This window comes from Notothenia rossii (assembly GCF_949606895.1).
Source record: "Notothenia rossii genome assembly, chromosome: 3".
Lineage (NCBI taxonomy): Eukaryota > Metazoa > Chordata > Actinopteri > Perciformes > Nototheniidae > Notothenia > Notothenia rossii.
In genome coordinates, this window is record NC_136901.1 from 30168541 (window position 1) to 30195421 (window position 26881).

Here is a 26881-nt window from a genome sequence, read left to right on the forward strand (position 1 = left end):
TGAAGTTTTTGTCTGAAACACCAAAACAGATCATTGTAGCATCCCATTATCCCCTCTGTTTCAGCCCTGTTTCAAAAGTGCTGATTCTCTGTCTGTTACTTTAGATGAAAATAAGGAGCCCCTCCCCACGCCCCTCTGAGAGATATTTGGTTAAAAAGAACACAATGGTGCTCTAGGAGGAGATTCAGGTGATAAGGTGGGGGGGGGTTACCTTGGTTGGCGATTGGCTAATGGTTACACAAGCCAAAAAACATGAGATCATAAAGTGGCCAAAATCTGATTAGCTCATTTTCATATAAATGGATCAGGACAAAAAGTGAGCAAATATTTTTTCCTGAAACTTTCAGAATCTCTTTACACAGTGTACACATGAAAAAGGGGATTTTGTATAATAGGCCCCCTTTAACCCTCTGATGTATTTGGTTCATAGTTCTTGAACCAAATACAGTTTGTCAATTTCAAATCGAACCAGTTAAAGGGTCCGATAGCCGGGGCTAGCTTGGGTAAAAACTGAGGAACTGAACACACACACGCGCACACACACACACACACACACACACACACACACACACACACATATATATATATATATATATATATATATATATATATATATATATATATATATATATATATATATATATATATATATATATATATATATACACACACACACTGTTTACGATGCTGACACACATTCACCATTTGTTGGAAGACATTGAACTGTCATATCCTGGCGCAGTGTCATTTGTTTTTTTTGTTTTTTTTTGATGATTTATATCCTGCAGAAGCACAAAAGGCCCGAGCAGAGTAAATTACTTTTGTCAGAGTTGTGATAAACCCGTCTGATATCTTCTCTGCAGCAGCTGGTGTGTAACATGAGTGATGTCAGGAGAGCAGTTTATATCCGGGCGAGTTTCTGTCCGTCTCTACGAAGGAGTCACGTTCCTCGCCTGTCTTTAATGGCTCTGTCGTCTGTTTTAACTACTGCAGCACGTAGCTCTCCTGGGTAAAGACATTCTGTTGATACAAAAGAATACAAGCACATAAATGATACATGTGTTTTCATTAAAACGTCCATATGTCTCTTTTGACACCTTCATTTAATGGTGAACCCCAACAAATCATCACCTTTAGTTGCTAGCTGATAACTCTTCTGATTATTTGCAAAACAAGCATCATACTCCTTTAGTTTGAGATTGGATTTAAGACAATTAGTCCGAAATATGATGCTAAATCAACAGGCTACAAATCATTTTCAATAATAGAAACGAAAAGTTGTTAAAAATTCTGAATAGTTTTGCCTTTGAAAGTCATGGTACCTGAAATGTGAGCACAGATTTAATGAGAGATTTAGGTACAGATTTGAACATGTCCTTCCTCTGCAGGAGGAGCTGTTGCATGCTGGGAGGAGAAGAAGAGGAGGCTGTTCATCTCCATGTCAGAGTGTCTGAAGCGTCTCCTCGGACCTGCACGGCCTGCATTAAGAGGTATGTCGTCAAACTGTCTTTCATTTACCGACTCCCTCTGCAAATAACTCAGAGGAAATCAATGCTGGCATATTCATCCATTACACAGCAGAACACAGACATGTCATTGTGAAATGAATGCGTGCTGCTACGAGCTCAGGAAATGAACTATTTGTTTGTCAGAGGCTGAAAAAGTCGGGCACTTTAATAACGATTTCTGTGGGATTAATCAAGGTGAGTGTGAAGTGAGTCCTGCATTAATCAACAGTCCCTCTGCACTCACTTTAACCAGCCCAAACTAATCAGCAGCAGACCCCACAGCACTTCACCTATTCAGCGTTTACACCATTCCTCCTGCAGAGAGTGTCACTTTGTGCAATTTAAAGGTCGTATAGAAGTGTTGAGTCATTTCAAAACGATCCATCATGAGTCACAACAAAGGTCCTTAATTGTGATAACCTCACCTCTAACTGCTCCCATCAGTCACATCACTAATGATCTGTCATAATAGTGTGAGTGATTTGTGTGTGAAGACATGCAACAGCTTCCTGGGTGTAACACTCCTCCTGTATTTATCCTACAGCACTGAGGAGTCATAACCGCTGTGTTGGAGGTTTTATCAGAGTTTTATCACTGGTGCTTGGACTACATAATAAAACGTGACTTAATGAAAGTAAGCAGGATAATGTCTCCCCCCCCGCAGCGGAGTGTTGTTGTGTGAAGCTGCTGTTGTACTTAACCTCATCACCAGCTGATGGAGGACGCACAGGGTGTTTCTTATTTTTTATTTACGCCTGATGATATGACTCAGCAGTTTAGAAGTGATTACAGAAGTACATTTTATTACACATTTCTTTTTTTTTTATTCTGCACTGCAAGAGGAAGTGTGAGAAACAGTAAAAGTTAGCCCTGAGGACTGTGAATTAGATCTTCCATCACACCGTATTGTAGGATACGGAACCGTTGGGTAAGAACCCAACGGTTCCGTATCCTATCGTATGGTATCTTATCTTTTTGTATCATATTGTACTGTAAGGTATTGTATCCTATCGCATCCTATCATACTGTACGGTACGGTATCGTATCTTTACGGTACAGTAACGTTCTAATTTTTTCTTGTCTCGTATTGTGTAATTCGTTTTTAACGGTATGAGGCGCCTTGCTAGTAGCTTCTGCTTCCTCTTCTTTGATTTAAACACAGCATTACATTTACAAAATATCCATAGTGTGACAAGGATTCAAGTCTAAAGTTGCAGAAGATGAGGGTTGAAATCTTCCCCGAAAGCGTTTCTTTTTCCGGAGTGATGGTGTGTAAGTGTGTGTTCCTGTTACGGGCTATGTCATGGGAGTGTTTCCATGGTAACGTGGCTGGATAGCGCTCTCGGGGGAGTTTCTGAGCTCCTGCTTTGCGGGGAATGATGATAATAGTGCCGAGTGTTGGATACAACTCAACTGGGGAAGGCTTGCCCCCTCATATTGCTGCTTCTTCTGCACACTGGCATTTTAAAATCCATCCTACAGTGTGTTCAATATGCAGTGCTTTTTTCGGTGATTTCACATATCGCGCTCTGACAGTGAGAGTAACTGCTGGAGCGTAAAGGACACAGAGAGGCACAGAGCTGCTGCTGTTTTATATTGTTTCTGACAGTTGTTACTTGTGAGTTGTGTTCTTTCAGAACTTGTAGTGCCATTTTGCACCCTCACATTGCTAAAAATACTCAGTTTAACATCTTCTGGATTGCATTTTCTGCAGATTTTGTAGAAAATATTTTGAAATCCTCATGTGTATCAAACATAACCATGCATGGTAGCTCACAGTGTTTTATCTCTGATCCGGTTCCTCCTCGGCTGCATCAGATACCTGTTTATACCCAGCAGCACTCTGCTCTTTTCCCTACACTGATATGCAAATGTGCGTGTTATTCACTGTTAGATGTCGGATTCCAGCAGCTTAGCAAACACAGCTTTGTATTAGATCACTTTGGTGCATAAATTACATGCAGAGCCAGTATAAGGCCTGCAGAAAATGACTGAAGACTGAAACTCTTTGGAGTTGAAAATGTCACATTAATTTCAAACACATTACCTCCCGCTGCAGGACTTAATGAAGAATCCATTAGAATGTCAAACCTGCTTACGTGCAGAAAGTTTATTTGAAATGTCTGAGTCAATCACCCCGAGTGTGTGTGATAAGGAGCTGCTCAGTGAACCTGAAACACGGCTGTGAATCATTTCCAGGCGAAAGTATTTTTATTTTTCTCCTGCAGCTTAATGGGTTTGTCCTCGGAGTTACTGCAAACGACAAATTCACTTAAATCTGTTTTAAAATAAGCACAGGCTTTGTCTATAATCTGAGCAAAAAGAGACAGACAGAGCTGACCAATTGTCGAATGACTTTTGAACAGATTTAAAAGAATAATTTCTTATAAGCTTTCCTTTTAGTTTTAAAACATATATTATTCCATGGTGCCAGTTGGATTGCAACCGATTTAGTAGTATTATTGAATTCATGCAGTGGAGAACCTAATTTCCTACTTCCTGTTTGACTCCTACTGTTCCCATTAGTTCTACTTCCTGTTTGACTTATTCTACTGTTCCAATTAGTGTCTATTTCCTGTTTGACTTATTCTACTGTTCCCATTTTGTGTATTTCCTATCTGTATTCTTCTTCAGTTCCCTTTAGTTATTACTTACCGTGTTCTTCTACTGTTCCCGTTAGTGTCTACTTCCTGTCTGACTTCTTCTGCTGTTACAGTTAGGCTAAATTCCAAACCACCCCCTACACCCTACCCCGCCGTTCGAGCGGATGGTCCGCCACATTAAGTGCTGCTCCAAACCAATGAGTGTGGAGGGGGAGTGGGTTATCAAGCCCTCAAACAGCGAGTCTGCATCGATCCTGACTTCACCTGCTGCCCTACCTGACCGGACTCAACGCTGTGTGAGTCCGTCATGAAACAAGCTGTTTGCAAGTAGTTCCAGCAAACATCCACTGATAAATTGCGATGTTAACAACCTCATGATAACCTCATATTTTTTTTACTTTTTATCGTATACCTGTGTTTAGTCTAGAAAAAGGTAAATGTGTGCATTTTATTATAAAGTTGTGTATATTTACAGACTGGTGCAAAAACTAAGAAGCTTATAAACATCAGGTTTAAAACTAAAAGAGCTTTACAAAAAAGTAACACAATTAAAGATGTTTGGAGTTTTATTTTAGTTATTAATTTTCATTTTTTGTCCAAGAGATGCTGATTTGAAACCGTTGTTACATACAGTTATGGCATTTCCTGTTTCTGCCGGAGAGAGGGGAGTTTGTCCCAAAGCTTGCTGCTGTATTTACACCCTCCATCTGACAGGAGGGGGCCTCATTTAGCTGTGAGTGTCACTCCGACACAGAGTTCACTCCGTCACGGAGTGGGTAGGGTGTGGTTTGGAATTGGGCCTAAGTCTCTACTTCCTGTTGGTCTTCAGCTGTTCCTGTTAGTGTTTACTGCCTTTCTGTCTTCTTCTACTGTTCCCGTTAGTGTCTACTTCCTGTCTGACTTATTCTGCTGTTACAGTTGGTCTCTACTTCCTGTAGGTCTTCTACTGTTCCCGTTAGTGTTTACTTCCTAGCTGTCTTCTTCTACTATTCCTGTTAGTATCTACTTCCTGTCTGACTTTTTCTGCTTCTGCAGTTAGTTTCTACTTCCTGTTGGTCTTTTGCTGTTCCCGTTAGTGCTTACTTCCTGTCTATCTTCTTCTGCTGTTCCTGTTATTGTCTACTTCCTGTCTGACTTGTGCTGCTTCTACAGTTAGTATGTACTTCCTGTTGGTTTTATGCTGTTCCCGTTAGTGTTTACTCCCTGTCTGTCTTCTTTTGGTGTTCCTGTTAGTGTTTACTGCCTTTTTGTCTTCTTCTACTGTTCCTGTTAGTGTCTACTTCCTGTCTAACTTCTTCTGCTGTTCCCGTTAGTGTTTAACTCTGTGAGTATATTTTGATGCGTGTACTTGTAATCTTTACTGAATTAAAATGTTGAATGTTTACTTGGAGTATTTAAACTAAAGACCATATTTATACTTTTACTGACAGGATTTGGATACTTTATCCACCTCTGCCTTGTAGAAATAAGGAACATATTCTGTAAGTCTTCACAAGGTTTTCACACACTGTTGCTGGTATTTTGGCCCATTCCTCCATGCTGATCTCCTCTAGAGCAGTGATGTTTTGGGGCTGTCGCTGGGCAACACGGACTTTCAACTCCCTCCAAAGATTTTCTATGGGGTTGAGATCTGGAGACTGGCTAGGCCACTCCAGGACCTTGAAATGCTTCTTACGAAGCCACACCTTCGTTGCCCTGCCGGTGTGTTTGGGAGTCAGAAATCTTGTTTGTTTGTAGGTGACCAAATACTTATTTTCCACCATAATTTGCAAATAAAGTCTTTAAAGATCAGACAATGTGATCTTCTGGATTTTCTTTCTTCTCATTTTGTCTCTCATAGTTGAGGTATACCTAGGATGAAAATTACAGGCCTCTCATCTTTTTAAGTGGGAGAACTTGCACAATTGGTGGCTGACTAAATACTTTTTTGCCCCACTGTATATATTTGCAGAATATCTGGGTGACAGCTGGCCTACTTGTATTTCAACTCGGGTGGTTTTTATTTGTCAGTGGTTGTCTCTGTGGACGTGCAGTGTTTCTGACAAAACAGAAAACCTTTCCCTGCTATCTTCCTCTTCCTCTCTCTTCAGGGCTGAATCACATTCCTCTGCCTCCCTCTGATGTGTCTCTCATATATAGATGTGCACACACACACACACACACACACACACACACACACACACACACACACACACACACACACACACACACACACACACACACACACACACACACACACTGACAAATCCCCGTCCTGCAAGAGAGTGGATAAATAAATGCATTGTCTCTCCACTTTGTGCTTCTGGCATCAGCCTGTCTGGAGTGTGTGTGCAGGCAGCGGTGTGTGAAATTGAGTTCAGGACTGTGTGAGGGCGCGGCAGGAGTGTGTGTGTTGGCTTTTACATTTTATTTATTCATATTGCACACGGGGTCAGTTAAACAGATTCAGGGGTTGGTGGAAATTTGACACAATTTGAGAAAGGGTTTGCATTTCCTCTGAAAGGTTATTCATGTGATTTATGTTTTTTAAATCTATAATTTAATAAAGAATAATACCGTTAATGATATCGGTATTTCCATTTTTGAAACATTATGGTATTTTCCATTAATTTAACCTCAATTGAATATTTTTACTGGGACTCTTGTGTGGTATCTACATACTATTTACTGCTCAATTGCATTTTTTTACCGTATTTTTTTTTTTTAGCAAACTGTAAATACAATGAAAAAAAGGTGATATTTTTAACAGTTTTTGGGTGTTTTTGTTTATTAAAAGGTCTTATACTGTAAACTTATCAGCAAAATCTATAATAATAAAAGAATGCGTACATCTTAGGCTATTAACATTTTTGTAACACTATTATAAATGAAGCTTTAAAATGAGAGTTGGACAATATGAAATGCAACAACACATGTCATCATGACTTTTGAACTGTGTATTTTATACTTTTATTTTAACCCAATTTGATCCTTAATTTAACTTCATCATTCATTTTAACCTACTTTTATCCTTAATCTAAACGTATCTATCCATAATTCTTTACTTATTTTTTATCATGAATTTTCCTTAACTTTGATCTAATTTTAACCTTAACTTTAACCGAATGTTATCTTTAATTTAACCACATTTTTGTCCTTTTTTTTTTTACAGTAAGGTTATTCATGTGAGGGCTATATGCAGCTTTTAGTTTTCTTTGATATCTTTATTCCTCTCTGACAGTCTTTGCTCTTAATGCCATGCAGACGGCGGCTGCACACAAAGCAGAAAGGTAATTTATCTGGAGTCAGTGATTGAATAACTTCACAGTGATGAATTTCTTTCCCCTAAGCCACAGAGTTCATGTGAGAATAATAACGGCACCTGCTCGGACTAATTTGCACGGAACAAATGATTTTGCCTGTAACTTTTGTGCCTAGATGTAATCAGCGGTATTACGCAGCCCGTTCTTCCTGGCTGTGTGTGATGGATGTGTTGTTAGCGGATGATGTGTGTGTGCAGATTGCTGCGGATAATTTGCTGTTTTGAAGAGTTATAGTTAACAGAAAGTGCCACCGTAATAAAATCATTCAGGGATTTCAGCTTTGTCTCTCCATTCAGTGACACATGATGAATGTGCTTTTGTTGAAAGAAAATAAAGTTTCCAGACTTTTTGACGACGCTGTGTGGATGTCAGTCAAGTTTTAGTTTAAAAGATTAGCAATGTATGAAATGTCCTTCCCTGTCACTGAGTCTGCAGTATGGATGGTGTCCTGTTCTTCATTTTAGAGCAGCATAAATCACTTTGATGTGTGTATTAGAGATGTCCCGATCCGATCACGTGATCGGGGATCGGAGCCGATCACGTGATTTTCAAAAGATAGGAATCGGGAGGAACAATTTTTTTTTTTTTTTAAATACTTTTTTAAAAATGTTGTATTCAATGTTACAAAACAAAAATGACCATGTTCAAGTCTTAACGTCATCCTGAGGCCTTAGTTTTGGTTTCAAATTACAGAACATCATGTATGTGTTGCTTCTTTGGGGCTTGTTTTCATAGACCTGGTTGCTTATTTCTCTCAAATCTGGCAACAGAGTGGGCAGGGCGCAGTGTCTAATTGTAGCAGTAAGCTAACGAGTACTGAAAGCTTTATTTAGTTTTGATCCAGTGCTGCACAACTGAACTGATCCAATGCTGCTGTGAAAGAAAGAAGCTGTATCCATGTTGGATAGAATATCCAATTTAAATTAAAAAAATAACCTAAGGGACAACTTGAATGCTTTTTTTTCTCTTAATGCATTGCATAAAGATCGGATCGGGAAAAATCGGTATCGGCAAATTGTCAAAATTAAATGATCGGAATCGGATCGGGAGCAAAAAAAGGTGATCGTGACATCCCTAGTGTGTATGCATCCTCAGCCTCACTGTCAAAGGTCAACTCATACAGTAGTACATCCTCCATCTTCTCATGCCTGTAACACTCATTTCATTTACACATGTACAAACTACAGCATCATGTATATATTAAACATGGATGGCGTAAACATCGAAGGATCTTTACTCCAATTTCTTCTTGCTCTCAAAGCAATGGCAAAGTCTACCTAACCTAATTTTATCCTTCATTTTAACCACATTTTAATCAGATTGGATCCTTTAATTCAACCACATGTTATCTTTAATCCAACCTAATTGTATCCTAGAATTCAAACTAATTCTAAACTTAATTTAACCACATGTTATACTTATTTTAACCTAATTTTATCCTTTATTTTAAACCTAATTATATCCTTAATTTGAACTTGGTTGTATCCTTTATTTTACATCTGTATTCGTGCAAAAACTGCAGCTACAGGTTTCCATTATTTTGCGTTACTCGACCTACATTTAAATGCATTATTAAAGTCAATGCATTAGATCAGCATTGAGCCTAGGAACTCGATAAGAGTGTGAGCATGCCTGGCTGCAGAGAAATCTCATGTATGTAAACACCTCCATTATCTACTTTTAAAGCATCTGCCCTCATTGACTAAATCCTGTCACGCCAATCAGTTAGCTCTGCTTTAATTCTGATCTCCTATTAGCAAACAGATTGCATTTTATACTATAGTTGTCGTTTGGCCTTTTCTGCAATGCTCAGTCCTTTTAAACATGTTAATGATGTAATTAGTTGTTGTTGGGCTCTAACGCCTGCTCCGCTCTGATTTCCATAAGCTGTCACACGAGTGCAGGATAAATTCATCCTGACTGGCTGCAGGCGTGTTTCTGAGGCGTGAACTTGAAAAGAGCAAAGCACATAATGAGTGCAAACATGAAGAGCTGCTGCTGGGGATGTTCTTTAAACATATTATATACTCTCATGGGTCTCATGCACTGTTAAGAAGATTATTTTAGTTTTAAATGCAAGTACAAGCTTCTCTCAGACATAAGAGTTGTGATCAAGTAGTGTCAATTCACCTTTTGCTTCTCCAGCTCTACGGCACTTCTATTTTGCCAGATTATGCTTAGGTGATTGCGTTTAAAGCAAATTGCTATTAAAAAGCATAATTATTATAAGAGTGGGAACCTTATCAAAACATTTACATTTTATATAAGGGGGACCCTTATCAAAAAAGTTTAATTTTGATAACGGGGGACCCTTATCACCTATAAATAACATCTGATGAAACATCTCATGGAAAGCCCTTAGAATCAACTGAAATATAACTTACACATACATATTACTTTATTGGCTAAACCTTATCTCCACAGGCGTTTCACAAAGATTCAGTCAAGATTTGATTTCCTTTTCACACCAAACAAAAATAATTATGGAAAATATATGATGTGAAGTTAATGCTTATTATTTGCTCCATCATAGTGTTCATTTGCAGATAGTAAATATATATCCCTCACCTGTTGCCAATTAGCACCAGGTTTTCTTTTGTCAAACAAAATAATAGATATCATTGTTCATCTATTCTTTTATGATTTTTATATTTAGTTTACTCTTTGAACTGTCTTTATGTGTCCAGTGTAATATATGTTCTTATAGGGTCACGTATTTAAATGACAAGAGCCACCAATTCGGCTATAGCTAACCTTCACTAGCTAGCTTGTTAGACGGGTATCCAAGGGTAGCTAACATTCGCTAGCTAAATAGCTTGCCAAATGTCTAGTGTTCGCTTGCAAAATGGCCAACATTCGCTAGCTAAATAGCAAACTGTCAGGTTAATTGAGTTAGGTCTCTAGGATAATTTGTTTTGATAAATGTCAACACTGTGAACCTTTGTCTACCCTTCTGGCATTGAGACTTATTATAAACTGTCCACATGAGCTCTAGTACGCAGTTCCTTCAGTAGCCATCAGCTCATGTGACACCTCCATTATCTGAGTTACAGTCTGCAGCTCCCCCAAACTTTAATCCAATCAATATTTCAGTGCTGAGTTGGTCCTTTAAACACAAATAATTTTCTCTGACAACCTGAACAAGCATCAGAGGAGGTCTGCCTCCTCAGAGCCCACTAAAAGGCTTTTAATGAGACCCCCCACACGCTTTTATACAATGCTCTGTCCCCTAATTAAATCTTGATTACATGGGGAGGTATTCAGGACGGTGGAGAGACCCCTGTGTTCTTCTGCTGACTCTCCATGGGAGGGGAGACCAGCTGGACCTGAGACGCTGATAATAGCCTCCTCGCTCCCTGTTCACATGTCACTTTATACTGCTCTGTAATGGGCATTCGCACTTTTCTCTTTGTATTTAGCTCTTTGTGAGAAATGCAATATTGTGTTTGTTGAAATATATTATGCCTTGCTCCTCGAATTAAGACGTTCCAGCTCCAAGCAAAGCCAGCGCTGAAAACAAGCGTGAACAAATCATGACACCGTGCTGAGCCTGTATTGTTTTCCAATTTGAATTAGTGCCTAAATGAAGCATTACGATACATGCACTGTGTCTTTTCTGCAAACGCTGTTATTTTAATCACATTGAAGCATGGTTTAAGCAATAATAAAAGGAGAGGGGAGGCTAATTTTAACACCTTACATTTTCCATTTGCCTCACCAGGAGGTGCATTCAAGGGCTGTTTGCATTCCAAATGCACGCTGAATATTATGCTTTTCGAACGTGTGGAAACACTCGAGGCTTATGCTATAGAAGTGATGGAAGAGAAATATAATCTGTCTTTAACCGTCGCACTGTGTAGACTCACACAGCTGCAGGTTATATTTCATAATGAGATATTGTGATATAGCAGGTGAAACACGGAGCAATAATTTTTGAATATTATTTACCTAGTAAGAAATGAAGCCTTCAGAGTAGCTTCATTCTGGTTGTGTTGAAGAGTGTGCAGTGGGAAGTTCAAGCATCCCTCAGGAAGAAAACCAGTTTTCTGAGGGATGAAGGAGGCGGAGATTTGCACTCACACAGGATTATTCCTGAGCTTATTTCCACGTCAGCTTTTTTTCTAGTTTGTGTTGCTGTATTTGTCCAAATTGTATCATGTTTTATCAGTGTGCTGACTTTGAAAGGCAAATAGTTGTTGTTTGAAACTAGTACCTAAAATGTAAGTATATTGGCTTATTTGATCACATGATTCTTTCAGATATAATTGCAGATCTGCTGTAAGATAGCTATTTTACTTAGCTAACCTAGTTATTTCAAATATACTGACAAAACACTTACAATTATGAAGCCGTCTTACTGTGCCAACAGTGACAGTTGGCCAACTTTACATTCCCCAAAAGCCAACGTTCGAGTTTTGGGCCGTTGTTTGCACATGTTGGCGACCGTATAATAGAGTCACGTTACATACATTTTCTTTCTTCCTGGACAGAGAAAACAGTGTCTTAATGAAACTGCAATTTAGCTTAATTTTGGAGATTAAACTTAAATATCAGTCTGAAAGCTCTGGTTTTAAACTCAGATCTCACTGTGTTTTCGCCCTGTGCATTTACATTAGAAGGTTTATTTTGTATCTTTACAACTGATATATTCACACAGGTGAAGCAGTTAGCTGACCATTCCCTCTTTTTTCTGAGTCAGAACATTGCATTTGCAGAATAGAATCATCCCCAAAACAACCGGCAAAGCACTCAGACAATATTATATATTCTTCCAATCGGCCATCCCTAGAGAAAGTAAGCCCTCTTTTTCTTTATCTCATGTGCCACATACATTATGATATCTTACATTTAATATGCATTGAATGATTTGTTACTGCTTCAGGGACAGATAAGCTCCTCTTCCTCCTAACGAACGCCCCTCGACAGACAAAGTAGTGCAAGCTGAGCAGTGAGGCATCATGGGTAAAGGAGTACACTACACAGCATGTGAGTAATTTTGCATTTATAGTCTTTAGCAGGACTTTACTGTCAGTGTGACTGTGAGTTTTATTTTCTTCAAATGCATGGTGTACTGCAGAGGAAAGAGCTGCATGCATAGAGTTTAATAAAGAGGAAGTTGGTCACTCCATTAGGTGGAGTGCTCAATGAATCTGTCAAACCCGTAAGAATAACAACATGCTGTTTGTCAATTATAAATAAGGATGCATTTCATACCGCTTGCAACTCAAAACAAAGTAACGGTGCCAGTCTGTTTGATGTTGCTAATCCTCCATCACATTTGAACAAAGACCACTGTAATGTGTCTTTGAGCATCTGATAAAACACTTGAGAAATAAAATGTATTATTATTTTATTAAAGTGAGGAAGTTTAACTAATGCTTCTTATCAGAGTTCTGCCTCATTAGGGCAGCACAAAGATGCTTTTATCAACGTTATGTTGATATGGTGAAGTGGTTAGCATACAGCAAACATGTTGAAATGTATCAGATATGCAGGCGGTAATCAGAGTTTTGTTTGTACCTGATGAGTTTTAGATCTGCATTAACTTCTGAGGTCAACATCCATGATGCAATTTGTTCTCAGTGTAGCTCCTAACTGTGTTTGTTTGTTTGGTGCTGGGCAGGTAGAGTACAGTGGGACTTTAGCTTTTTCACTGATAATGGCTGACTACTACTAAAACACAAGTGAGACTGCTGAACTAACGCCATAAAGTCTCTGAGTGTCGAAGTGATTCATTTAAAGGTCCCATGTCATGCTTTTCTGGTTATTACCCGTCTCCTTGTGTGTTATGTAGCTTGTTCTGCATGTAAACGGTCTGCAGAATCAAAAACCCTCAAAGTACACCCTGTAGCGAGTAAAACTCTAACACAGAAAAGACCTGTCTATGCTGCCCCATAACACCTAGTTGGAGATTTATCTTTTTCCATGTGTTTCTTCCGGGAACCGCATGACGTCAAAAGACACTTATTGTTTTTACTTCGGCTGTGAGTGTTTGTGTGTGCTCAGGATGAGTTTTGCGCTGTCTCGCTGTATCGCCGACCCGGAAACCACACCGGTAAGCCAGCTCAGTGAGCAGCGAGCCTCACAACGTCCCGACCAATCAGAGCACACTGGGCTCACAGGGAGGGGGGGCAGGAGCTCCAACAAGCCGTTTAGGACAGAGAGTGAATACCGGTGAATACACATACTTTACAGAGATGCTGTATGAGAAACCAATGTGAGTTTGGAAAATTGCACACTATAAATCTATTTTAGTAGACCTCAACAATGGAATTATGATCAGTAGAAATAGCCATGACATGGGCCTTTAACACTGGTGATTTGATCCATTTTCAATATAGTATTGAATATAGATGCTTCCAGCAACTACTACTCATACAATAATCAACCTGGTTCAAATCCTGAAAACTCCCGTATGTATATTTAGTTTTTCGAGGCTCCATTAAAGATGACATATTCTGCAAATGTTCAGGTTTATAGTAGTATTTGTTGCCCCTACTGTGACATGTTCCATGCTTTAATGTTCAAAAAGCACTTATTTATTTCCTTCTGCCTGTGCTGCAGCACCTCTTTTCACCCTCTGTCTGAAACCAGAGCCCAGTCTGCTCTGATTGGTTAGCTGGCCGGCTCTTTTGCGATTGATCAACCACTGTGAGATGTGCCACCCCTTACCCTATCACGTACAATGTGTTGGAGCGCTAGCCAATAAAAACGTGAGTGTTCCAAAGCAATGTCACTATATTCCAGAAATAAACTAAGGAGTCCAATGGATGTGTTTATAATAATATTACTGGTTGGATTTGAATTATTGTCTTCCTACATACAGTATATAAAAGCAGATACTGTACATGTTTGTGTATTAGCTCAAATGTAATGACTCTGAAACATGAATCGATAATTCAGCAGTGAATTGAGTCTAGTTCTCCTGTTTCCATGTGTAAAGCTGTCTCCTGCACTCACAGCAGCCATTTGTCTCTGGCATTTGTTTTACCAATTACATATGACTCTCCTCTTTAATTCCATTGCTTTCCAGTCATCTGGACACAGACAGAAGGAGCCATTGTTAGAAGCATGCCCACTTACTCTGTGTTTGTAATGAGAATACTCCTCCTGTCTGCCAAATTACTGCTTGTTGTTCCTTCAGACGCTCCATATGCCTTTATTTAACAGCGGGACATTGAAACAGCTCTTATTGGGAGATATCCATGAGTGATATTTTGAATTTTAATTTGAAATATGTAAGTTGGCTGAGAACTGTTCCTGGCTGCTGGAGATGTGATAAGCCCGCCACCCGTTTGTCAGGGTAACCCCCCTCTCTCCTCCAGGGACCAATGAGAGGCTAAACACATGACAAGAAGACTTCCAGTGTGAACTTTCCCTGAACTAGAGATGCCGCTGATCCATGGCCGTGTCTCTAACTCCTCTCTTGCTCCCACTCACCATTTTCCTCTTTATTCATGTTTCTAGCAGCAGCAGTTCTTAAGCTAAAGACGCTAACAAGCCGCTGTCACAGTGCAGTGCCACTTCGCTGCCTCCCCATCATCATTTGGGATTCTTGGTTTGAAAGACAGCAGTTCATTTTCCAATGTGTGGGCTTACACACACACACACACACACACACACACACACACACACACACACACACACACACACACACACACACACACACACACACACACACACACACACACACACACACACACACACACACACACACACACACACACACACACACACACACACACACACACACACACACACACACACACACACACACACACACACACACACACACACACACACACACACACACACACACACACACACAGAGCGGCTGACCAGGCCATTGCTTTGATTTATCCACTCTGCTCAGGCACTGGGCAACAATGGACCACATGTAATGAAATCCTCTCAAGATTCGGGGCGTTTCCCCTTCTGCAGTAAAAAAACAAAACATGAAAAATAGATTGGATCTCCTAATTGTTAAATGAAAGTTTGCAGAAAGATAATCCTACTTTTTTTTAAATATGATTTGCTAATGGTTGAAAAATCTCTGAAATGCTTCAATTGTGCGTTGAATAAAAGGCTGTCTTAATGATCCAGCACATGCAGAGCCATGAAAAAAAACATTTTTTCATTTGTTTAATGAGGCATATTTTAACGTGCATACTCCCATATCTTCATGCATGCCAACAAACAATATCAGTACAAGCCTGTGAATATTTGGCTCTTAATGTCCAGCACACACATGTTTGCTTTAAATTCATCTAATATTTGATTTAAAGGTGAGAGGCTGTGTGCACACGCATGTTAAAGGCCCAATGAGGCAGTATTTACAATATTTCTTTACATAATTCTCAAACAGCCAGCCATTTTCAAAAACCAGCTGAGTCTTTTGTCTGTGCATCAATGTGCACGTCTTTAAGTCACCAACAGGGGGCAGTGCAGGAGTTGATCACCACTATGCAAGTCCTTTTTCCTTCTGTCTGACAAACAAAGGAGAAAAGAGGCATCCATTTACATGCATCATTCTTTAAAATACTTTAAAATACTCATGATACAACTGTCTCTTCCTCTGCCTCTCTGTGTGCTTTATCTTCAGTTGACTTATCAGAACGAGAAAGAAATGTACTTTTCTGCACATACAACTATCTCAAAAATGTATTTAAAACATGCTGCTAAAATGCTATTAATCAAAATGTACTATAATCATAAAACAGTTGGAAAAAGGTTTCTATAATGTTTTTTTAATGCTCTTACAGCCTTCCATTTTGCAATTGTGCTCTTCAGGTCACATGTCTGCAGTTTGCCTTGAGGCAGTGTGTTTTTGGGGGAATTATTGTTCTAATTACTCCGCAAGATGTATTTAACACTCAAAATTAAAGGAGATAAGATGGAGTACTGTACTACTAATTTCTAAATACAATCTAAAAAATAGATTTAATTGGCTCCACATTGACAAATTACAACGTCAAAAGCGAATTTAGCTAAATTGAGATACATTCACAAGCTACGTTGGCTACTTTTTGTTAGTGACAACCACAAGCTAACATTAGCTATTTTATATTGACAGTCACAAGCTAACGTTGGCTACTGATAAGCATACTTTTAATTTATTGGCTGCGAAACGAAACATACGTTGCTCTTCCTTTTGAACTTCTATTTTATTTCTGGACAACTGAATTTGTTCTTTATCATGTAGTGTCTTCTGAATTTAATATATGAAAATGGGGCAATTTCAAGGGAACGTTGTCATTCATGTTGTTGCAATCATTTCAGTTTTGTTCACTATATTGTCTGAGCTACCTCCTGCAGGAGCTCCACATATCTTTTATTTTCGACATGCTCCACCTTCCCGGAAGTATAAAGTATTTACAGAGTGCATTGGGTAATTTATAACTTTCATCAACCTCTGCTGGCAGCCGAGGTATTGGCAGTGACATTGACATGCCTCTGGCATGGCTTTATGTGGGTTAAAGATGGACGCTAATATAAAAGTGATGGATTAACAACAGTGGAACAAAGAAGCTATAGCTAACTCAAGATGAGATCCACCCAAAAACGTTTTAATATCCTTTCTGTCAGTGTTTAGGAGTTTATCATGAAGTATGAAGCTAATTTATTACGGTCATTTTGTGCTACGAGGCACTGTTATCTTTTATTATACAATGGTGTAAAAAAGGCTGTTGTTCGGTAATGTTAAAGGATAACGTATAGAAATACTCAACCAACCCTACAGATATTCCTGTGATAAAACCTTATTTTTGCATAAGCGAAGACGCAATGTTCCCTGTTTTAAAGTAGTATTTTGACATGATTGTACTTTACCTTTTCTCCTCTACTACATTTGTGTGACAACTCCACAACATTTATTTAACACTCACAATGTCAGAGATAAGATCGAGTACTACTTGTTTGTAAATACAACCTTAGAGCAAAATTAAAATGGCCTGGCCTTTAAGCTAACATTAGCTACTGTATGTAAGTGACAATCACAAGCTAACATTAGCTACTTTATGTTAGTAACAGTCACAAGCTAACATTAGCTACTTTATGTTAGTGACAGTCACAAGCTAACATTAGCTACTTCATGTTAGTGACGGTCACAAGCTAACATTAGCTACTTTATGTTAGTAACAGTCACAAGCTAACATTAGCTACTTTATGTTAGTAACAGTCACAAGCTAACATTAGCTACTTTATGTTAGTAACAGTCACAAGCTAACATTAGCTACTGTATGTAAGTGACAATCACAAGCTAACATTAGCTACTTTATGTTAGTAACAGTCACAAGCTAACATTAGCTACTTTATGTTAGTGACAGTCACAAGCTAACATGAGCTACTTCATGTTAGTAACAGTCACAAGCTAACATTAGCTACTTTATGTTAGTGATAGTCACAAGCTAACATTAGCTACTTTATGTCAGTGACAGTCAAAAGCTAATGTTAAAGAAACACTTGGCGGTTGGTAAATCTGTCTGCATTGTATAGGGCAGTGTTTCTCAAAGTGGGGGGCGCAGATACTTTACAGGGCGCGAGAGACCAGGAGGAAAAATGGTTATTAAAAAAAAGAGAAAATAAAATATTATGATACAGTACAGTACAACTAAGTCTGGGTCTCTGTGTTTAATTCAAGCTCGGCTCTGTGTGTGTGTGGAACGAGCCATTTTGTGTGCGTGCACGAGCGAGAGAGAGAGAGCGCACCAGTACCGGAGATCGTTGTTGTTAGCTTCTGGTGCTAGCGAGCTACGCTAACGGATGTAAGGAGCTTTTTCAACAACAAGGTGGAGGAGAGTCTTCTCCTGTCAGACTGAGAGGCTCAGTGAACCAAAGGCCTGCTCAATTTTCACCCATTTATTAATTATATGTTTTAAATTTGATAACAACAATGTGTTTAAAACTGGCAACTTCTAATTGTGGGAAAAACGAAAACGTTCCCAGTAGAGACGTCCCATAGAACATTTTGTGAAACACAATAGCCAGCATGTGTAGTTCTGGGGGGTGGGGTGGGGGCGGCGGGGTCGCTGTTCCCGTTCGAGTCCAGTTTTGGATAGTCTGCCGTGGTTTCGTTCCATTTCAAAGTGCTGTTTGACGCTCAGCGTAACCTTGGCACACTGCCACTCCAACATCCAATCCCAGAGCTTGAAGATTATTCACGGGGTTTGTCAAGCAAAGGGACTGTAGTCAAGCTGAGGATTTTGGGTAGTGTAGTGTCTTCGGCCATCCTAAACTTCGAAAGGTTTTTCAGATTTCATATCGCATTCACACCATATCCCAACAATTTAAAATAAGAACAATAATCATGGCTTGATGTTGAATAAGTTTTTATGAACCACACAGCTTCCGGTCTTCCAAGACCCGACCGGACAAAAAGACGTGTTGCAGGCACGAAACACACTACCAATAGAAATACATTGATTTTAAAATCGTTCTGTGTGACACGAAAAAAAGGGGAAAATCGTGTTGGTGAACACAAATCAATAGATTAAATGTCGTGACTATAACACGCAATGCCGTGAGACTGGGTTGAGTATTTTCAGACCATATTATGTCATACTTGTTGTACTTGCGTAAAGGAGTACTTCTTACCCCCCTGCATGTTTGTGGTGCCTTCTAACACATGACTCGGGTAGACGATTTGTTGAAACGCATACCTGTCATTGTAAATAGTTAATGTAAGCCCTCCCTCAGGGTGAACACGTCTTGTTTGCAAGTCCCGGAGTGTTTCACAGTCTGCTGCCTCCAAAGAGTTAAACCTAGGAGAGATGCTGCAATACTTCCTCATGATTTCTGCTGACTAACAGGCCCAGACTGTGTTTTAAGTGAGATACTCTAATGCTTAATGATGAGTAATGAATAGATAATGAAGTATTAGCTCAGTGTCTGGCGATGCATTTACTGGAAGCAATTATTAATATAACATAATCATAATTATAGACTGAGTATTGAGTAGAGATTACTCATCACCTGCCCAGCACAGATTGCTTTCTTCGTAATTGTTGTCAAGTAATTTTAATTATCTGCAAATAAGCCAGTGCACACATTAAGCAGCAACCCCTGAAGAGACTTTCTGTGAGTCCCAATCAGATTTAAACTTTTGAATTTACACTGTCACACTTTAAAGTGCAATCGGACATTTATATTACTTTATTTCTTCTACAGATTCTCTTAATGGGCACCTGGCACATACTGTTTTATCAGGTGTAAAAAGAAAGATCTTCAGTCTTTGCTCAGAATCTTAAAAAACGGCAACATGATTACCTGTTGCTTCATTAATCTCATTTTCATTCGAAAACATTTGTTTGCTAGGATCTGTAGTTTCTTGAGAAAGTAAAGAAGCTAAATCACCTACAATTAGTTGGAGATCAAGCCAATAGAAGCCAGCGTTTCATAGTGATGTCACTATGTTCAGGAAGTAAACACAGGAGTTAAATTGTGGCGTTTCAAGCAGGGGGGGTAGTGTGTGGAAGAGAAACTGCCTCCGGAGGGAACTTTGGGATTTTTGCCATTGCAGACCATTTACATACACAAAAACCATAGAACAATCTATAGGAGAGGGTAAACCACAAAAAGCATTAAGGGTCCCCTGAACGCAGCCTCTTGTATAGCAATGTTTTAATCATACATATTGAAAGTCTTGACTCTTTTTAAAATAGACCCCAGTAAGCCGTTATAACCATAATTGTGTTTAGAGCTTGAGCTTTCCCAATGCATTTTCTTTCATTCTGAATCTTCTGATCCTACTCCTAACAGAATACAAAGCCACTTACTGGACATACTCTTCAGTGTTTCCTTTTTGGCAGTTTTGCATGGAGGCTTTATCATCAACTCTTGCTTTGGGAGGCACACTTTGGGAGGCACATTTAAAAAATGCATCATTAAACAAATAACAAGCTTTTTCTAAATAGCTATGCATGTACCATATCATTATATTGGCATTTTACACAATGCACAATTCAAGCATTTAATTATTTCCCAAGCCATTAATGCAAATTAAAGCAGTAGGAGAAACAACAAGCGCAAGGGATGGTGTACAACAAGGTGGATTAGCTTTCCGCACACTGTCATTTAACACTGAGGTGATGCAAGTTGTTGAGACAAGATAGGATAAGACTTGAGAATTTAAGATATTCAAATTATTTATTTCTTGCCAATTCATAATTGCAAGATGACATGAAAGGGAGGGAAAGAGAAATGCAAATAAGATCTCCTGCATACTGTAATTCAAATTCATTGCCATATTTGTCTCTGATTTCTGATCAACAGAGTTACAGTGAACCTGTAGTATTCATTTGAGATGTGGCATCTGCTTCTATTAATGTCTTCAGAATGGAGTAATTTACTTGGCTCAGTATGTTAGATGTCTTTACACTCCACCTCGCTTCCTGTTTAAGTTGAAGCCTCAGTCTGTACCTCTGATGTGCAGTTGTGGGTTTTATCTGTAATGAGGAGGACTTTGTTTTATATGCACCAAGTCGTATTATATTTGCTTTATTAACCTTTTGCTTCTGTCTGTAGCAACTTCTACCTTGACCGTCCTTGAGGGCAAATGTATTTTGCAGCCACAAAAAAAACAACCTTAGAAAAACAGGAAACCCTCTTTATCTCCTGTAACTAACTGGAAAACATATCCTCAATTGGGGAGCATTCACCTGCCAATTTATTGTGCATGATGCTTTGAATAAATGAGATGCTTTCTTTACTTAAAGTATATGATAAACCCTGTTTAGATGTGTAAGCGACTACAGTATATATGCTTCCCACTTGAGCTGCTATAGCTATTTATAACAGGTATTTATAAATCCCTGCCTTAGTCATGAGAGAAATTTATACTTCAGGCTACTTTGCTGTGTCTTTTCTACCATACTGTCTCCTCTGAGGAATTTACCCTTAGTGTGTGACTCCTGCTTGAACCGTAAATATATTCAGTATTTATATAAAGGTGTGAACAGGTGTTGCAGCTTGTTGTGCAGAGCCTCAGATGTTTTGTTTATATTTCTGACGTTTTTCTTTTGTCTGGTGTTTTGCTGGTGCTGACTGTTTTCTTTCTGTGTTTGTTCACACTTTTCATCAATAAGTACTTCCTGTGTTTGATGCACGAGGTCTCCTGCTAACATAAAAACGTTTTTGCAGAGCATTTCACTCTGACCACAGCATATGCACATTTGTTAACTTTAGAGAATAAAACTTGAGCTGTTACAGTAATAGCTCCAATACAACTGTCCTTCCATGTTATATCAAATACATTTCTCCCCTCTTACATAAAGTATGTGTGTATCAAGTGAATGAAAACCACCTCTCATGCATTGCACACATCGGGGACCGGAGCGCTTGTTAATGTTAGGGGATTATAAAGTTGGACCACTGTCACTGTTGGCACAGTTAGTCTGCACAGTGTTTTGTCAGTATATTTTGAATGACTATGTAAGCTATGTTAGATTAGCTAGTTTAAGGCAGATCTGCAATAATATTGAAAGGAATCATGGGATCACATTTTTTAAAGAAGTCGATAACATTTACATTTTAGGTACGTTTCCAACAACAAAGACAGTCGGTCAACGCCAACAAGCACTCTGGTCCAAGCTGAGTGCATCTTTAGTGTCTCTTGGTTTCCGTTTGGTTTTTTAGCTTCTTGCAGTGTTTCCTTTATTCAGCGCTTTTAGTAAATGCTGCACAGTTTTGTGAAGTTGGTGAAAATGTTTCTTCATTTGCATGTGTTTTTGCACATTTGTGTTTTTTCATTTGCATCGTTTCTGAAGCAGCGGGTTTCTCCTAATGGAAATGTTTTTCATTTGCACCTGTTGGCCACCGTACTATTCCGATCATCTAGTGCATCATGCGGTAATAAGTGTATGCACACATAACTTCCCCTAAGAGATAAATGAGGTTTATCCCAACCCTCTCTTTGTGGTTTCTGTATTTAAAGCTGTGTGGACAAGTCCATAAATCACTCACAGAGCTAATGTGGATTTCCTCTTTGGAGAAAATGAGTATGGATTGTGAGGTGACGGTGATTGCAGAATGGGAGTAAGCACATTAGTCATTGTTATCATTCAGACTCAGGATGCTTTTCAGGAATAGATGACACCGGGACATTAATAGGTGCAGAGGATAAATGCTCTTATATCAAGCCATTAGCTTATTTTGGGTGCCTGGGTAAATGGTTATTTAATAGCAGGAAAAGGTCAGTAAACAAATGTATTCACCAACAAACATCCTGAGATTATTCCACAGAGCAATGGCTTCACCAACAGATTCAATGTGTTGACATTTATCATTTAGAAACTAGAAAGGGTGCGCTAATCAAAGTCTTCCACTGTCAATGCTTTGGAAACTCTTTTGATGGTAATGCAGAGTTTACCAAGCTATCAGAGTGGTGCAATTCCATTAACCGTGCAGAGGACGTGGCATGATTTCATCAGAAACTGGTAAATATTTGTAAACGACGCTTGTCATACTGATCAGATTCTCACCTTCAGGACCAAGTCCTATAGCTGTCATCACTTGTCGTTATCTTTACCAGCTGATGGAGCTATAATATTATCAAATATCTTCACATTTCGGTATTTTAAGAGCACAAAATCAGTCCTTAATTAAAATGATATACATATACGTTTGATTGCTAAAGAGATTATTTCAGCAAAAATCCAAAATCAAATGGAGAAATCCCATTGAACCAGGGAGATGCTGCCTTCAGGGTCATCCTACAAAAACAAAAAACTATTTTTTTTTATTTTTACTTTCTCTTTAACATCAATCTACTGACAAATAAGTATTATTACATTGGAAGACTAACTTTACACAGTGAAAGACATCTAATTATCTTTTTGTACCCTGATAAAATGCATGCACAGCTTTTGATTAGCTACAGAAAATAATGTAACACTTATTACAGGAAATATTTAAATGAATTTAAATTTATAATCTTTACTTGTCTTCTCTCAAGTTGCTCTATTACTGTACTGTGAGAATGAAGATGGATGGATGCCCACTTCCTGTCATCCTGCATAATAAACGCCCTTTCCCATGAGCCACTGCAGGGTAAAAAAAAGTTTGGACAAAATCAAATTTGATCCAAATTGCCTTTGCTCCCGCGGAGAAGACATTGAAACCTTCTCGCCTGAATGAGCTGACAGTGATTTCATTTGTCTAAGTAGATAAATCATACATATTGAACGCGTCTCTCAGGCGTGTCACTGCTCAGACCTGATTTAATTTGCCCCTTTCTGCAGGAGCGCAAGCCACGCTTAAACACAGAAAACTCTGAAGGTTACACCATTTCAGCATTTTAATTAGTTCCCCTCCTTCTCGACATCTCTCACCCGGATGCCTACTTTTCAGATATCTTGTAGAAAAAAGTATTTTGAAACACAACATATACTGACCTTTTAATAGTTTGCATTACATCAAAAGAGAGGATTCGGATAACGCCCTTGCAATACTGGAGGGTTCAAGTGCACCTGATGTGAGATCAATTGTGTTGGAGAGCGGCAGTAACACTTAGGATGCTCTTTGCCGTGTGGGGAAGCGGGGGCCATGTTTGACAAGAGGACAGAGGCAGTCTCAGGAGAGAGCGCTGATGAAAGACAAACCATTTGTGCCCACGGCTGAAAACTGAAAGCTATATTTTACGGTTGCTTTTCTACCAAATTGCTTTTGTGCGTTGGGGTGGCTTTTTAAATAATGCAATCAGTTAAAAGCTCTCTATGAAGGCGTGGGAAGCTGGAGTGTATTTTTTTTTAGGAGAGAGGGTTATAATTTATGCACAATTGAAATATGGCTGCTCTGATTCAACAAGGTTCAACATGTGCACAATGTGTTTGAAGAGGCGTATGCAGACCTTCGCTCCGGTGTGTTTAATAGCTGTCATTCACACTGTTTGTATAGCAAGGCTTTAACAGGACTATGATATGATGATGGCGACATGTGGCCTCTGCTGCATTTTCAAACAAATTATTAAAAAGTCACCGTTACTGACAAATGCAGCTCCTTCACCTCTGCCACCCCTCTCCGTAATTAAAAGCTGTAAGTGGCTGTTAGCATGGTGACACATTCACCAGGGAGGCGAAGCTCAGACTCTGGACAATGGCTGACAAAATGATGGATCAGTTCTTCCCCATTGGCTTGTTGATCCATTTCCTCCCCCCTTCTTTGCAGAGGGTATTATTGGCGTCTGCCACTCAGGCTGCCGTGCCCCCGAGTCCCCTAACTGCTGAATAGTCAAATGAGAGGCGGCCTGTAGAATAGTTAATGTTTAACATCAGGTCACCCTGCAGAGGATCGAATGGACAGCAGGGGCCCGGCTAGCTTAATGCTATTGTTAGCCTGGGTTCAAAATAACCTGATCAATGTTATTGTACCTGATCCATGTTATTGTTAGCCTAGGTTATCCTGAACGTGAGTAATGTTAGTGTTAGCTCGTGTTAACTTTGGTCTGATCAATGTAAGTGTGTGCCTTGTTTAAACTTAGCCTGATCAATGTCAGCGTTTGCAGGTTAACCTTAGCCTGATTAATGTTAGCGTTAGCCGATTAATTTAGCCTGAACGATGTTAGCGTTAGCCCAGGTTCACCTTAACCTGCCCAATGTTTGCGTTAGCCTAGTTAACCTTAGACTGTTCAATGTTAACGTACATCTGTTTTAACTTTAGCCTGATCAATGTTAGCATTAGCCTGTGTTAACCTTAGCATTAGCAGGTTAACCATAACTTGAGCAATGTGAGTGTTAGCCCGGGTTAACCTAAGCCTGATAAATGTAAGCAAGGTTACCTTAGCTAGGAAGAATTGGTTGGACCTGGTGTTTAATTGTTTCTTAATTCATTTGTTATAACTTATTGAATAGGTGGCAGCAGGAAGGATAGTTTGTCTTTTTGATTATGAATCTTAAAAAAATCATGTTTTCTGCTACAGAAAACTGCATAATGATTCAGAACAAGCAGGTTTATCTCACCAGGGAACCAACAGAGTTAACTCTTCCTGTTTCAGAGTCGGGGGACATGCATCACTGTTCAGAAACATTTGTCCGCTTTCATCTCTCATTTGTTCACAATAATGCAACCCCCCCCTCTTCATTTATGTTATTTGCATGGAGCTCCATGATAATAACAACGTGTTTTATAGCTGAGAGAGGATCACAGGAACGTCCCCGGGCTAAAGGATTACTCATTAAACCACACCTCAGGATATTTCTCAGATGGAAACACACAAAGCAATAAAACAGAGGAGAATAATAAAAGAGGCTGGGTGAGATTTCCGAGGTGCTGACTTTTTGACAGCTGTTTGTTTTGGAGGCAGCGCGGGGTAATTTATTTATTTCTCTGACAGATATGCAAAGCATCTCTGCTCTCTTTGCTGAGATTCCTCGAGCCCTCCTTGTTATTCAGACGTGAACAAACACTTTCTCTCTTAAACGCACAGACTCTCCTGCAGGTAAAGTTAAAACACAGCAACATTTTGAAAGGTAATCACTTAATGTGACCGATGCATGCCGCACCCTCTTTCATAATGCTTATTAAACATTAACTGCTTCAGTTGACTCTCAGGCTTCAGAGCCAATTTGCCGGGGTAATTGAAGGAGATGAGAGAGTCAGCACAAAGGACTCGAGGCAGCATGCTGATGAGGATTTATGATGTCATAGACGGTAAAAAAATGTAAGTGTTTGTGCCACTAAAAGTTCAGATTCAATACTATTTTACAGCATTGATTCCCTCACTGCTACAAATTAGACAATATCCTTATGTTGTCAGGGTCATTTTCTATAAAAAAAATGCTGGAAAATCGTCTCATTTCAATTGTCCTTGCAAACAGTAAATGTTGCTTCAGAAATGTTGCACAGGCTAATAGAAAAATAAAACCCCGCCTGTATGGATTATATTCACTGTGATCCCCTCCCTTTATCCGCCAAAGGCTTTATCAATACAGCCATGACTTTTATTAATCTCGGAGCTCCGCAGAGGCATTGATCCCAGGTTCTATCACTGCTCTGATCTCATCCCGGGCTGTAATGTGAAACCAAAGGGTCAATAAAGACGTCTTATTTAATTCCCACATCGGGCCGCTTCAGTGGATCGAGCAACAGAAGATGTGCGTCTCTTCGATAAACATCTTCGGTTTCATTTTCCCCAGCGGGCTGCAACGCAGATGTTTGCTTAGTTTCAGATGACAACTCCCTTTGCACCACGTTATGGGAAATCTCCTCCATGTCCCTGTCATTTTAAATGTCCTCTCTGGGATCATATATCATTGACAGATTCTGTATAAAACACTATACAAGTCTACTTTGTTTGGACAGTAGAAAGCAAGAGTTTTATTTGGCATGAAGATGTATAGCTATTATCAAAAAATCTTGTCATAACAATATATCTACGAAGATTCAGTATCATTCATCAAGTCTCTTTCTGTTTGTTTGGCCATAGATGGATATAAACTTTAATTTCCTGAATATTATACCACTTTTCTTTGTCTTT

At 39.2% G+C, this 26881-nt stretch overlaps 1 long non-coding RNA gene across 1 annotated transcript in view; it reads left to right on the forward strand.

The window, feature by feature from the left end:
• The first annotated feature begins 1389 nt into the window (after positions 1 to 1389).
• The window catches only part of LOC307031204, a 77818-nt gene continuing 52326 nt past the window's right edge, over positions 1390 to 26881 (forward strand). Inside the window, exon 1 of the long non-coding RNA XR_013805882.1 lies at positions 1390 to 1490. This is a non-coding gene — a long non-coding RNA (uncharacterized lncRNA). The remainder of the gene's footprint in view (positions 1491 to 26881) is intronic.